Source organism: Macaca thibetana, chromosome X (assembly GCF_024542745.1).
Source record: "Macaca thibetana thibetana isolate TM-01 chromosome X, ASM2454274v1, whole genome shotgun sequence".
Taxonomy (NCBI): domain Eukaryota; kingdom Metazoa; phylum Chordata; class Mammalia; order Primates; family Cercopithecidae; genus Macaca; species Macaca thibetana.
In genome coordinates, this window is record NC_065598.1 from 61,855,834 (window position 1) to 61,872,495 (window position 16,662).

At 40.3% G+C, this 16,662-nt stretch overlaps 1 pseudogene; it reads left to right on the forward strand.

Moving 5' to 3' along the window:
- The first annotated feature begins 2,189 nt into the window (after positions 1-2,189).
- On the forward strand, positions 2,190-16,372 carry LOC126945792 (eukaryotic peptide chain release factor subunit 1-like; annotated as a pseudogene).
- Positions 16,373-16,662: the final 290 nt, after the last annotated feature.

The window sequence follows — 16,662 nt, forward strand, 5'->3', positions numbered from 1 at the left end:
GTACGCTGAAGCTTTCAAAGAATCAATCATTTGAATTAGTCTTCACAACCATCAGTATCCTAAGTAGTTATTTGGCTGCTAGTCCTTCAGTATGGTGCTTGTGTTCAATTTCCGAAATCAATTCATATTCTATGCAGCACCTTTGTGTTAAAGCCATGATATTTTACTCCTAGACAAAGCTATGGATGATCATAAACTCTACTTCAAAACTATGGTCACCCAAGGAAATGCTCTGTCAGTGGAGTAGACCCTTTCCAACTCCATTAGCTGACACTGTCTTATAGCATGGTCTTGAACAGATTTCTTCAGAGATTCAATCCAGTTCAAATTAAAATAAAAAACCTGAGCTGGTTAGATACAAATATAAGAGAGACAAATAAAGCCTCTATACAAAGAGCTTTATTTTATCTGACAAAGAGGAATGTTAAGACAAATTCTATTCAAGACATCCACCAAAGCCTCTATACAAAGAGCTTTATTTTATCTAACAAAGAGGAGTGTTAAGATAAATTCTATTCAAGAAATCCACCAACATTATGTTAATCCTATCATGTTTCACAGCATTACGTATCCATCCAGTGAAATCAGTCGGCAAAGAAACCCATTAAAGGCTATTTTTCATTGTACAGGCAGAGCAGTTGTCTGAAATATGCACTAGTCCACACTTACATTACTGAAAACTATGGAGGAGATAATATCCTGTGATTGACTCAGTCAACCATTTACCCAGTGGAGTAGGTTTTAGCAGATCTTGCTCATACATACTAATAAGACCAGAAACTTTCCCCTGTGGAGCCTTTAGTTAAACTCCAGTTTGTCAAATGTTAGGAATAGTCTAGCATCTGAAACAGAGCTATATTTGACAAGACACTGAAGATTTTAAGTAAAGGCTTGGTGAAATGGAGGGGAAATAAAGGATATTTGTTTCCAGGTTTAAGATTGAAGCCAAAATAGTCATTATACTGTATTCAATACAGTAACAATTGCAAACATTATAAGAGCAAGGTGGGCCACACTTTTTCTTTCTTCTTCAGTGTATAAGACATAGTGCCTGAATACTTGAACGTACATAGTACATTCATCGTGTACCACAGAGAGAGTCACCTCTACTTCATTCCAGCAACTCAATTTCAAAGTTTAACAACACATAGGTCCTTTCTAAAAAGCACTTGGCACTCTCACTAGTTTAAAAAACTCAAGCCTTTGATGTGGATATTTGTGAGATTTGTCTTTTAAAAGACGCCAATTTCTCAGACTCAGGAAAAGCTATTCATACCCTATGGTGTCCGTAAGACTTCCTCTGACATGGGGGCAAGGAAGTTACAAGGCTTCACTCCAACACCATAAAGTACAATATTGGGAAGATTTCTTTAACCATGTGGTCTTTATTTCAGTGCCAATGTTACAGATACAACACAAATGTTCCAGTCAGAAGGAATTCAAATGGAATGTCAAGGTCCAAGCAAGGCTCAGGAAATAAAAAGAGAGGTTTGAAGCAATAGATAAGATGACTCCAATATACTCCAGGATGAGTCTGATACTCACTCTTCCTAATGGCAAAGGTGCTTTTGATACAGAGTCTGATCTTTAAAACTGGTGAACTACTCTTTCCACCCATTACCATAGTTAAAACAGGCAAGTTATGGGCTTAAGAGCACTTCAAAATTTGTAGTAGGAATAGGGCCATTAATAACTATGAATATATCTTTTAGATAACTTTTTGATCTAAAGTGAGCATATAGATAGATCCTTTAAAAAAACCCCTCTCTGCCATATCTGCTTTTTGATTTGAGAATAAACCCATTTACATAGAAAGCAATTATTGGTAAGAAAGGGTATAGTTCTGTATTTTGCTATTTATTTTCTATATGTACTAGTCTTTTTTGTTCTTCATTTCCTCCATTAATTCCTATATATATAATATATTGTATTACATATGACATAATATATATGTAATTACATATGACATAATATATATGTAATTACATATATATTGTATACATATTTGAAAGAAGGTTCTTCCATGTGTGCACTGGAAGCTGGAGCCAACTGAAGGTCTCCGCATGGGAAAATGGGGAAAGTGATGGGGAGCTGGATCTGGACACGAGGAGCATTACTTCTATCAGGAGAGATGCAGATGCCAAGGCTATTTTGCCCAAGAATGAGAAACTGAAGCTGAGGAGCCAATGATGGCTGCAGAAAACCAAAGCCAAAAGTTGGCTGAGCAGAAGTGCAAAGAGCAGAGGCAGAGGGCCACTGTGGTGGTAAGGAACCTGCACGCACTGAGGCACACTCTGGCGGAGCTCCTGAGGCTGGAGGCCAGCACCTAGAACCAGGCTCATGACAGGGTGAGCAGCAAGCCCAGGCCAACGGAGCTCAGTCAGATGGGTGCAGCCCAGAGAAAGGACCAGGTTTCAGGAGCTCCAGGCCAACAGAGCTAGCCCCCTGCTGGCTATAAGGCAGCAGCTGACCCACCAGGTGCAGCTGGAAGGTGATGTGGGACACACATGTAGGCCGAGATGCCAAGAAGATGGCCGGCATCTTGAAGACCGTGGCCTGAGTCTGCTGGGCACCCTCCTATTTGGTCTTTTTGCCATGTTACGGGATAAGTGAAGAGAGCTGGTTGTGAGAACCAATAAAGTGCTCTATGAACTCCTTCCCTTGCGCCTCCAAGGGCTAGGGCTGGGCCGACTCTGGGAGAACTGCCCTCTCTCCCCTCAGGATGACAAGTCGTGTGCCCCAAGCTGGGGGCCTCCAAACTTCCATGCAGAGTGAAGATGACCAAAGTGGTGGGTTTGTGGGGGCTACACTTGCAGGAAACTTATGGCCTGCCAAGTCCTTGATTCTGTCACTAAACAGGTGTAGACGCACCCCACTCCTAGACTGCTGTATGGCTTCCTGGCTGTGTTAGATGCAGGAATCTGTGTAACTGTATGCGTTATTAACTATGAGAAAGGCGCCTGGGAGGGGACGGCCTGCTGTGCTGGGTTCTGCCACAAACCGCTGTCTTTTGCTTCAGCCTGAGTTTCTGCTGTGGCCCTGGTGGGGTCCAGGAGCACTCAGGCCTGTGAAGTCTGGAGCCAAGGGTGGCTCCGGGCTCTCCTGGCCTTGGAGTCTGCCCCTCAACCCCCTCTTAGTCACAAGGGTTAAGTTGGCACTTGTGAGCACCCCCCACCCTCCACTTGCTTTCTCACTTGTTGTACCCACTCCCTTTGCCTTGCTCCTGCCAGCTCTGAGCCCAGGACTCTCAAGATCTCACTTTGGTGATGTCAGAAGGGAGGGCCTTCTTGCACTGAGGAAATGTGGAGCAGGCCCAGTGGTGAAGCCTCTCAGCTGACTCAGAAGCAAGACGGATTGACGTTTGTTGTTAGAAGCCATTGGGATTTGGAGTTTGGTTGTTGGAGTGCAAATCACTGACTGGTCAGCCCTTGATTTCAGGATATGGAAAGTGAGAGGGCAGTGCGTTCCCAGCCCCCTGAGGCCCAGCTGGGGTTCCCCCTGCCCCAGCTCTCTCCTCAGGTGTCCCCCAGTGCTGTGTGGGACTTGCTGGCCCGTATCCTGCCGGGGGGCCTGGGTAGGACCACTCTCAGCTCTCAGGGTGGGGCCCAGTACCCTAAGCCTTCACAGGCTGCCTGGGGTGGGGTGGCGCTAGGTACCCCAGGACCTCCTGGCTCCAGGATGTGTGCCTGGACTCCCTGCTGATGTCCCTGTGTCATGAGCCCTCTATGGTCCTGACCTCCCATGGCACACCCACGTGCTCAGGGTTCAGAACCCCAGCAGTGTCCAGGAAGACTGCCCAATGAGAAGGTGGCCAAGAGGAATCTGAGCCTGTGTTTCCTCCATTCAGTCCTAGGGTCCTGGGCCCCTACTCCACAACAAGAGACTTGGTGGTGTCCACAGACACAGCGTGGACACCCTCCAAGGCACTTGACAAATAAGAAGGGACAGCAGTGGCTGGCTTGACTGCCTGGCAAGAGAGCACCAACCCTTCTGACAGAGGAATTCTCACTTAATTGAGATAAGTAGTTTAGAAAATTGAATTTATGATAAACCCATTTTTGCAATAAAGTGAATGTTAGGAACAAAGCCTGTCAAATGCACAGACAGCATAGCCTGACTGTCAGGGAGGCAGGGTGGGGGTGGCCTTCACTTTCTTCGCACTTTTCTGTATAGTCTGAATTTTTGTATAATGGATATGTATTCTGTGTTATTTTAAGAGGAAAACCTTCTAGTTTCCTAGTCTTCAAATGACTTCAGTCTGACTGTGGGCTGGTGTGGCTTGAAACTCCCCTTCTAGGGATGCTCCTGGGCTCAGGAGATTCTGACTCCTGTCCAGAAGCAGGTGCCTTCCCTTTGAGGTCCTACCTGAGAAAACAGGCCCCATGCAGCAGAGACTGCAGAGTCACGTGTGGACAATGTTGAGGAAAGAGGACTGGCTGGGCGTTGTCAGGGAAGACATTTAAACAAAGACTTAGAGAGACAGGGGCAGTGGGCATCCTGTCAACTGAGATAGACTCAGAATTGTCCCAAGAAAGTAGCCTAAGAAACCACAAATGTTGGGGGATGTCATCCTAGCATTTTTTTGCAAGTGCAAGAAACCCAAACACTCAGTGATGGGCTTGTGCTCAGACAGACAGGTTAATCCCTGCATCAGAAGAGCATTCTTGAGTTTATTTATCATCACTTATGTTAAACATGGTTATTAGCTGAGCACTGCTCCGTTCCAGCCACCATGTAGAGAGAGGGAATCTCTAGATAGAGGATGGAGTAGTCCCATCTTGCCCCAAAACAAATCATGTGCAGTCCCTTTGGACAAACATTGGGAGACTCCCTGGAATCAATAGATCTGAGTGAAGAAAAGTGTAGAATCTTTTCTATATATATATATATATATATATTTTTTTTTTGGTGTGTATTTTCTAATCTTTGTAGCATGAATATGAATTACTTGGTAATATAAGAAAAAATATAAATATATATATTTGATTATTTTGTTTTGTTTTTATTTTTAAAATTTGTGTAAATTTATGGGATGCAAGTGTAATTTTGTTACATGCATAGACTGTGTAGTGGTGAAGTCAGGGCTTTTAGGGTAACCATTGCTCAAATAATGTACACTGTACCCGTTAAGTAATTGCTCATCATCCACCCCACCCAAAATATACCATATGAATCTACTTATCTTTTTCTGTATAGTTTTAAATTTTTTTTCTTACACTGGAGATTACAGTTAACATCTTACAATTAACATCTTTGTTGACCAGCCTGGGCAATAAAGTAAGACCCTATCTCAAAAAGCAAACAAACAACAAGAACAACACAAAAACAAAAAACAAAGAAACAAAAAACCTCAAAAATGCAGTAACAGGGACTTTTATATTTACCTATGTAGCTACTTTTACCATTGTTCTTTATTTGTTTGTATGATTTTGGGTTACTGTCTAGTGTTCTTTCATTTCAGGTTGAACAACTCCCTTATAATTTCTTTTAGGGTAGGTCTGTTAGTGACAAATTCCCTCAGTTTTTTGTTGCCTGGGAATGTCTTAATTTTGCCTTTATTTTTGAAGGACAAAAGTTTTGCTGAATGTAGAATTATTGGTTCATAGTTCCCCCCCCTTTGGCACTTAAAATATATTATGCCCATCTTCTGAAGTCTATGGTTTCTGAAGAGAAATTGATTTGTTTCTCATTGAAGATCCCTTTTTCATTTGTGGGAAAGTCACTTTTCTCTTGCTGATTTCAATATTCTCTCTTTGTCTTTGGCTTTTTACACTTTGATCATAACTTGTCTCAGTGTGGATATGTTTTAGCTTTTCCTGCTTGGAGTAAATTATGCTTCTTGGATGTGTAGATTCCTATCTTTCATGATTATTCAAGAAACTTTTGGACATTACTACTTTAAACATTCTTTTGCCCATTCATTTTATGTTCCCTTCTGGAGGTTTCACTATTCAAATGTTGGTATGCCTGATGGTTTCCCTCAGGTCTCTAAGACTCTATTTATTTTTATTTTTTCTTTGTATTTCTGTTCCTCTTACTGCACACTCTTGTTTGACCTATCTTCAACTTTACTGATTATTTCTTATACCAGCCCTAATCTACCATTGAGCTCCTCTAGTGAAGTCTTTATTTCTGTTATTTTACTTTTGTTCTCCAGATTTTGTACTTGTTTCTTTTTAAGAAATGACTTCTCTTTATTGATATTCTTTATTTGTTGAGACTTTGTTCTCCTGGTTTCCTTTTATTTATTTATTTATTTATTTATTTATTTATCCATGATTACTATAGCTCTTGGAGCTAGATTTTTTTTTTTTTTTTTTTTTTTTTTTTTTGAGATGGAGTCTTACTCTGTCACTCAGGCTGGAGTGCAGTGGCACGATCTTGGCTCACTGCAACCAACCTCCGCCTCCCGGGTTCAAGCGATTCTCCTGCCTCAGCCTCCCAAGTAGCTGGGACTACAGGTGCATGCCACCACATCCAGCTATTTTTTTTTATTTTTAGTAGAGATGGAATTTCACTGTGTTAGCCAGGGTCTCAATCTCCTGACATTGTGATCCACCTGCTTCCCATAGTGCTGGGATTAAAGGGGTGAGCCACCATGCCTGGCCAAAGAGAGGAGATTTAAAGCCTTTGTCCAATGCCTAGCCTTTCTCAGGGAATGTTTCTATTAATTTCTTCTTCTTCTTCTTTTTTTTTATACTGAGTGCACCTTTGCATGTCTCATAATTTATTGTTGAAATCTGAACATTTTATGTATTATGAAGTGGCAGCACTTGGTGTCAGATTATCCCTGTTCCCCTAAATTTGTTTTGCTGCTTGTTGTTACTTTTTAGTGACTTTTGTAAACCATTTTTTATAAAGCCTGTATTCTTTATGTGTGGCTACTGAAGTCTGCATTCTGTTAGCTTAGTGGACGCTCATATTTTGAAAGCATTTTCTTAAATGCCTGAAACTCACCCCCACAAAATACTCTCCCAGTCTTTGAATATGGACACTGTGTTGGGGCCCTCCTTCAATGCTTTGCTTTGAAGTCTGTTTTATCTGATATTAATGTTTACATAATATGCATTTTTCCCTAATTTTTGCCATACCTTTGTATTTAAGGTGAATTTCTTGTAAACCATAATTTTAAACATAATTCCCTCCCCCAAATCTCTCTCTTTTAATTGGTGTATTTAGATGATTTACACATAAGGTAATTATTAATATATTAATGCTTATGTCTGCCACCTTATTATGTGTGCTCTACTAGTTTTCGTTACTTCACAATTCTTTTATTTGCCTTTTAATTTTTAACATCTTGTTGGTTAAGTAGAATATTTTGGATTACACCTTGATTTATTTATACCATTTTTTTCTTTCTCTTTAAAATATTACCTGCAACCAACTCACACCATATACTGTTTTTGAGTATACCACTTTGCATAGTTTTCTTTATAATTGCTTTAGAGATTATCATATGTATACTAACATATCACTGTGTACTGCTATCGGATTTTTAATACTAATATTAAATATACAAACCTTGCTTCTACTTAGGTCATTTTATCCTGTGCATTCAAATAAAATATAACTGTCTAGGGGGCGGAGCAAGACGGCCGAATAGGAACAGCTCCAGTCTCCAACTCCCAGCGCGAGCAACACAGAAGACCGGTGATTTCTGCATTTTCAACTGAGGTACTGGGTTCATCTCACTGGGGAGTGCCGGACGATCGGTGCTGGTCAGCTGCTGCAGCCCGACCAGCGAGAGCTGAAGCAGGGCGAGGCATTGCCTCACCTGGGAAGCGCAAGGGGGAAGGGAATCCCTTTTCCTAGCCAGGGGAACTGAGACACACAACACCTGGAAAATCGGGTAACTCCCACCCCAATACTGCGCTTTAAGCAAACAGGCACACCAGGAGATCATATCCCACACCTGGCCGGGAGGGTCCCACACCCACGGAGCCTCCCTCATTGCTAGCACAGCAGTCTGTGATCTACCGGCAAGGCAGCAGCGAGGCTGGGGGAGGGGCGCCCGCCATTGCTGAGGCTTAAGTAGGTAAACAAAGCTGCTGGGAAGCTCGAACTGGGTGGAGCTCACAGCAGCTCAAGGAAACCTGCCTGTCTCTGTAGACTCCACCTCTGGGGACAGGGCAATAACAAACACAGCCGAAACCTCTGCAGACGCAAACGACTCTGTCTGACAGCTTTGAAGAGAGCAGTGGATCTCCCAACACGGAGGTTGAGATCTGAGAAGGGACAGACTCCCTGCTCAAGTGGGTCCCTGACCCCTGAGTAGCCTAACTGGGAGACATCCCCCACTAGGGGCAGTCTGAAACCCCACACCTCACACGGTGGAGTACACCCCTGAGAGGAAGCTTCCAAAGCAAGAATCAGACAGGTACACTCGCTGTTCAGAAATATTCTATCTTCTGCAGCCTCTGCTGCTGATACCCAGGCAAACAGGGTCTGGAGTGGACCTCAAGCAATCTCCAACAGACCTACAGCTGAGGGTCCTGACTGTTAGAAGGAAAACTATCAAACAGGAAGGACACCTACACCAAAACCCCATCAGTACATCACCATCATCAAAGACCAGAGGCAGATAAAACCACAAAGATGGGGAAAAAGCAGGGCAGAAAAGCTGGAAATTCAAAAAATAAGAGCGCATCTCCCCCGGCAAAGGAGCGCAGCTCATCGCCAACAACGGATCAAAGCTGGACGGAGAATGACTTTGACGAGTTGAGAGAAGAAGGCTTCAGTCCATCAAATTTCTCAGAGCTAAAGGAGGAATTACGTACCCAGAGCAAAGAAACTAAAAATCTTGAGAAAAAAGTGGAAGAATTGATGGCTAGAGTAATTAATGCAGAGAAGGTCATAAACGAAATGAAAGAGGTGAAAACCATGACATGAGAAATACGTGACAAATGCACAAGCTTCAGTAACCGACTCGATCAACTGGAAGAAAGAGTATCTGCGATTGAGGATCAAATGAATGAAATGATGCGAGAAGAGAAACCAAAAGAAAAAAGAAGAAAAAGAAATGAACAAAGCCTGCAAGAAGTATGGGATTATGTAAAAAGACCAAATCTACGTCTGATTGGGGTGCCTGAAAGTGAGGGGGAAAATGGAACCAAGTTGGAAAACATTCTTAAGGATATCATCCAGGAGAACTTCCCCAACCTAGCAGGGCAGGCCAACATTCAAATCCAGGAAATACAGAGAACACCACAAAGATACTCCTCGAGAAGAGCAACTCCAAGACACATAATTGCCAGATTCACCAAAGTTGAAATGAAGGAAAAAATCTTAAGGGCAGCCAGAGAGAAAGGTCGGGTTACCCACAAAGGGAAGCCCATCAGACTAACAGCAGATCTCTCAGCAGAAACTCTCCAAGCCAGAAGAGAGTGGGGGCCAATATTCAACATTCTTAAAGAAAAGAATTTTAAACCCAGAATTTCATATCCAGCCAAACTAAGTTTCAGAAGTGAAGGAGAAATAAAATCCTTTACAGATAAGCAAATGCTTAGAGATTTTGTCACCACTAGGCCTGCCTTACAAGAGACCCTGAAGGAAGCACTCAACATGGAAAGGAACAACCAGTACCAGCCATTGCAAAAACATGCCAAAATGTAAAGACCATCGAGGCTAGGAAGAAACTGCATCAACTAACGAGCAAAATAACCAGTTAATATCATAATGGCAGGATCAAGTTCACACATAACAATCTTAACCTTAAATGTAAATGGACTAAATGCTCCAATTAAAAGACACAGACTGGCAAACTGGAAAAAGAGTCAAGACCCATCAGTCTGCTGTATTCAGGAGACCCATCTCACACGCAGAGACATACATAGGCTCAAAATAAAGGGATGGAGGAAGATTTACCAAGCAAATGGAGAACAAAAAAAAGCGGGGGTTGCAATACTAGTCTCTGATAAAACAGACTTTAAACCATGAAAGATCAAAAGAGACAAAGAAGGCCATTACATAATGGTAAAGGGATCAATTCAACAGGAAGAGCTAACTATCCTAAATATATATGCACCCAATACAGGAGCACCCAGATTCATAAAGCAAGTCCTTAGAGACTTACAAAGAGACTTAGACTCCCATACAATAATAATGGGAGACTTCAACACTCCACTGTCAACATTAGACAGATCAACGAGACAGAAAGTTAACAAGGATATCCAGGAATTGAACTCATCTCTGCAGCAAGCAGACCTAATAGACATCTATAGAACTCTCCACCCCAAATCAACAGAATATACATTCTTCTCAGCACCACATCGTACTTACTCCAAAATTGACCACGTAATTGGAAGTAAAGCACTCCTCAGCAAATGTACAAGAACAGAAATTATAACAAACTGTCTCTCAGACCACAGTGCAATCAAACTAGAACTCAGGACTAAGAAACTCAATCAAAACCGCTCAACTACATGGAAACTGAACAACCTGCTCCTGAATGACTACTGGGTACATAACGAAATGAAGGCAGAAATAAAGATGTTCTTTGAAACCAATGAGAACAAAGATACAACATACCAGAATCTCTGGGACACATTTAAAGCAGTGTGTAGAGGGAAATTTATAGCACTAAATGCCCACAAGAGAAAGCAGGAAAGATCTAAAATTGACACTCTAACATCACAATTAAAAGAACTAGAGAAGCAAGAGCAAACACATTCGAAAGCTAGCAGAAGGCTAGAAATAACTAAGATCAGAGCAGAACTGCAGGAGATAGAGACACAGAAAACTCTCCAAAAAATCAATGAATCCAGGAGTTGGTTTTTTGAAAAGATCAACAAAATTGACAGACCACTAGCAAGACTAATGAGGAAGAAAAGAGAGAAGAATCAAATCGATGCAATTAAAAATGATAAAGGGGATATCACCACCGACCCCACAGAAATACAAACTACCATCAGAGAATACTATAAACACCTCTACGCAAATAAACTGGAAAATCTAGAAGAAATGGATAATTTCCTGGACACTTACACTCTTCCAAGACTAAACCAGGAAGAAGTTGAATCCTTGAATAGACCAATAGCAGGCTCTGAAATTGAGGCAACAATTAATAGCCTACCAACGAAAAAAAGTCCAGGACCAGATGGATTCACAGCTGAATTCTACCAGAGGTACAAGGAGGAGTTGGTACCATTCCTTCTGAAACTATTCCAATCAATAGAAAAAGAGGGAATCCTCCCTAACTCATTTTATGAGGCCAACATCATCCTGATACCAAAGCCTGGCAGAGACACAACAAAAAAAGAGAATTTTAGACCAATATCCCTGATGAACATCGATGCAAAAATCCTCAATAAAATACTGGCAAACCGGATTCAGCAACACATCAAAAAGCTTATCCACCATGATCAAGTGGGCTTCATCCCTCGCATGCAAGGCTGGTTCAACATTCACAAATCAATAAACATAATCCAGCATATAAACAGAACCAAAGACAAGAACCACATGATTATCTCAATAGATGCAGAAAAGGCTTTTGACAAAATTCAACAGCCCTTCATGCTAAAAACGCTCAATAAATTCGGTATTGATGGAACGTACCTCAAAATAATAAGAGCTATTTATGACAAACCCACAGCCAATATCGTACTGAATGGGCAAAAACTGGAAAAATTCCCTTTGAAAACTGGCACAAGACAGGGATGCCCTCTCTCACCACTCCTATTCAACATAGTGTTGGAAGTTCTGGCTAGGGCAATTAGGCAAGAGAAAGAAATCAAGGGTATTCAGTTAGGAAAAGAAGAAGTCAAACTGTCCCTGTTTGCAGATGACATGATTGTATATTTAGAAAACCCCATTGTCTCAGCCCAAAATCTCCTTAAGCTGATAAGCAACTTCAGCAAAGTCTCAGGATACAAAATAAATGTGCAAAAATCACAAGCATTCTTATACACCAGTAACAGACAAACAGAGAGCCAAATCAGGAATGAACTTCCATTCACAATTGCTTCAAAGAGAATAAAATACCTAGGAATCCAACTTACAAGGGATGTAAAGGACCTCTTCAAGGAGAACTACAAACCACTGCTCAGTGAAATAAAAGAGGACACAAACAAATGGAAGAACATACCATGCTCATGGATAGGAAGAATCAATATAGTGAAAGTGGCCATACTGCCCAAGGTAATTTATAGATTCAATGCCATCCCCATCAAGCTACCAATGAGTTTCTTCACAGAATTGGAAAAAACTGCTTTAAAGTTCATATGGAACCAAAAAAGAGCCCGTTTCTCCAAGACAATCCTAAGTCAAAAGAACAAAGCTGGAGGCATCACGCTACCTGACTTCAAACTCTACTACAAGGCTACAGTAACCAAAACAGCATGGTACTGGTACCAAAACAGAGATATAGACCAATGGAACAGAACAGAGTCCTCAGAAATAATACCACACATCTACAGCCATCTGATCTTTGACAAACCTGAGAGAAACAAGAAATGGGGAAAGGATTCCCTATTTACTAAATGGTGCTGTGAAAATTGGCTAGCCATAAGTAGAAAGCTGAAACTGGATCCTTTCCTTACTCCTTATATGAAAATTAATTCAAGACGGATTAGAGACTTAAATGTTAGACCTAATACCATAAAAATCCTAGAGGAAAACCTTGGTAGTACCATTCAGGTCATAGGCATGGGCAAAGACTTCATGTCTAAAACACCAAAAGCAATGGCAGCAAAAGCCAAAATTGACAAATGGGATCTCATTAAACTTAAGAGCTTCTGCACAGCAAAAGAAACTACCATCAGAGTGAACAGGCAACCTACAGAATGGGAGAAAAATTTTGCAATCTACTCATCTGACTAAGGGCTAATATCCAGAACCTACAAAGAACTCAAACAAATTTACAAGAAAAAAACAAACAACCCCATCAAAAAGTGGGCAAAGGATATGAACAGACATTTCTCAAAAGAAGACATTCATACAGCCAACAGACACATGAAAAAATGCTCATCATCACTGGCCATCAGAGAAATGCAAATCAAAACCACAATGAGATACCATCTCACACCAGTTAGAATGGCGATCATTAAAAAGTCAGGAAACAACAGGTGCTGGAGAGGATGTGGAGAAATAGGAACACTTTTACACTGTTGGTGGGATTGTAAACTAGTTCAACCATTATGGAAAACAGTATGGCGATTCCTCAAGGATCTAGAACTAGATGTACCATATGACCCAGCCATCCCATTACTGGGTATATACCCAAAGGATTATAAATTATGCTGCTATAAAGACACATGCACACGTATGTTTATTGCAGCACTATCCACAATAGCAAAGACTTGGAATCAACCCAAAGGTCCATCAGTGACAGATTGGATTAGAAAATGTGGCACATATACACCATGGAATACTATGCAGCCATCAAAAAGGATGAGTTTGTGTCCTTTGTAGGGACATGGATGCAGCTGGAAACCATCATTCTTAGCTGACTATCACAAGAACAGAAAACCAAACACCGCATGTTCTCACTCATAGGTGGGAACTGAACAATGAGATCACATGGACTCAGAAAGGGGAACATCACACACCGGGGCCTATCATGGGGAGGGGGGCGGGGGGAGGGATTGCATTGGGAGTTATACCTGATGTACATGACGAGTTGCTGGGTGCAGCACAGCAACATGGCACAAGTATACATATGTAACAAACCTGCACGTTATGCACATGTACCCTACAACTTAAAGTATAATAATAATAAATAAATTTAAAAAAATACATAAATATACAAAAAAAAATAAAAATAAAATATAACTGTCTTAAATACTTACTGTGCATATATTGAGTACCATATCACATAGTGTTATAATTTTCACTTCAATCTTCAGATAAGATTTAAAAACTCAGGAGAAGTAAGATTATCTCTTGCTATTACACCTCTTTTTTGTATTCCTATGTTCTTACTTTTCTGAAGTTCCAAGCCTTCTTCTGTTATAATTTCCTTTCTAAGAAAGTTTAAAGAACTTCTTTTAGCTATTTTTTAAGGATAGATTTGCTAGCAACAAATTCTGTTTATTTTTCTTCATCTGAGAATGTCTCGATTTACCCTTCATTCCTGACAGATATTTTTGCTGGATATACAATTTGTGTTTGACAAGTCCTTTCTTTCAGCACTTAAAATATGTTGTTACTTATTTCTGGCCTTTATGGTTTTAGATGAGAAATACATTTTCGTTTGGATTAGTATCATCCTAGAGGAAATGTGTTGTTTGTCTCTGGCTGCTTTCAAGATGTTTTCTTTATATTTAGTTTTCAGAAGCTAAATATCACGTGTCTTGACATGTGTTTCTTTGGATTTATCCTATTTGCAATTCACTGAACTTCTTGAATCTGTGGGTTTATGTGTTTCACCAAATTTGGGAAGTTTTCAGCCAGTATTTTTTTTGAGTATTCTCTCAGCCATACTCCCCTTTACTTCTGGAACTCTGGTAATACGAACTTTTATATCTATATTTTTTATACATTCTCACACGTCCCTCAGGTCCTCTTCTTTTTAAAAAATTCTATTTACCCCCGTTGTTAAGATTGAATAAATTCTATTTATCTGTCTTCAAATTTACTGATTCTATCCTCTGTCATCTCGACTCTACTGTTAAGCCCATCGAGTAATTTAAAAAAATTTGCTTATTGCCTTTTTATGTTCTATAATTTCCATTTGTTATTTTAAAATATAACTTGAATTTCTTTTCTGACATTTTCTTTTTTTTTTCATTTATTTCAAGGAAATTTGTAAGTCCTTATTAAAGCAATTGTATGATGGATACCTTAAAATCCTTGTAAGGCAATTCTAACATCTCTATCAACTCAGTGTTGGCATCTATTGATTGTCTTTTCTTATTCAAATTGTGGTTTTCCTGGTTGTTGGTATGATGAGTGATTTTTTATTGTATTCCAAACATTCTGGAAATTATACTGTGAGATGTTTAATTACACTTAACATTATTTTAAAGCACATAGTCTCTATGTTGAAGTAGCACAAGAGCTGGATATGTTCAGCTTCCTGTTGGCCTCACTGACACCAGGGAGTATGGAAGTGGAGCGCTGAATCATGCCGCTTTGTTGCTGCATGGTAAAAATGGAAGCTCAGTTTCTAGTTGGACCCTGCTGACAATGGGGAATGGTGGGGGAGTTGTCTTAGTTTAGGTTGCCATAACAAAGTACTATATACTGCGTGGTTTAAAAAAAAAAACAAATGCTCTGAGTGACAAAATTATTAGCAGACGAGTTTGGAATTGCATCTAACATTGAGTCATGAGTAAACTGTCTTTCAGTCCTGGGAGCCATTACATCTGTACAACAAAGGCTCAAACTTTATAACAAAGTACCTTCAAATGGTCTGGTTGTTTACTGTGGAACAACTGTAACAGAAGAAGGAAAGGAAAAGAAAGTCAACATTGACTTTGAACCTTTCAAACCAATTAATACATCATTGTACTTGTGTGACAACAAATTCCATACAGAGGCTCTTATAGCACTACTTTCAGATTATAGCAAATTTGGCTTTATTGTAATAGATGGTAGTGGTGCAGTTTTTGGCACACTCCAAGGAAACACAAGTCCTGCAAAAATTCATTGTGGATCTCCCAAAGAAACACGGTAAAGGAGGTCAGTCATCCCTGTGTTTTGCCTCTTTAAGAATGGAAAAGCGATATAACTACGTTTGGAAAGTAGCAGAGACTGCTGTGTAGCTGTTTATTTCTGGAGACAAAGTGAATGTGAGTGGTCTAGTTTTAGCTGGATCTGCTAACTTTAAAACTGAACTAAGTCAATCTGATATATTTATCAAAAGTTGCAATAAAAAGTTTTAAAGTTAGTTTGTATATCCTATGGTGGTGAAAATGGATTCAACTAAGCTATTGAGTTATCTACTGAAGTCCTCTCCAATGTGAAATTCATTCAAGAGAAGAAATCAATAGGACGATAGTTTGATAAAATCAGCCATGACATGGGCAAGTACTGTTTTGGCATTGAAGATTCACTAAAGGCTTTGAAAATGGGAGCTGTAGAGACTCTAATAGTCTTTGAAAATCTGGATAATGAGATATGTTCTTCATTGACAAAGCACAGAAGAGGAGAAAATTCTCTAACTCCAGAGCAAGAAAAGGATACATCTCATTTCATAGACAAAGAGACTGGATGGGAACATGAGCTTATTGAGAGCATACCCCTGTTGGAATGGTTTGCTAACAACTATAAAAAATGTGGAGCTACGTTGGAAATTGTCACAGATAAATCACAAGAAATGTCTCAGTTTGTGAAAGGATTTGGTAGAAGTGCAGGTATCTTGTGGTACCGAGTAGATTTCCAGGGAATAGAATACCAGGAGACGATGAATTTTTTTTACCTTAGTGACTAGTAGGTAGTCAGCAAAACGTGCCTCACCCTCCAACATCCAACCCAAGGAGCATACCCATGGTCGAATCCAAACATATCCCTGCCTCACAATTGGAACATTTTCGGAATTTAATCCATGAGCATTGGATATTGAAAAGAAAACCGAAACAAAACCAGACCCAATCCTACACTTTGGTTTGTCATGGTGTTAACACAGCAGCCTACAACTAAGTTCCTAAATGCACCTTTGGACTAGTGTAAAAAGGAATCCCAGTTTTCACTTTACTTGGTAGTAAAATTGGTTGCTCTTGT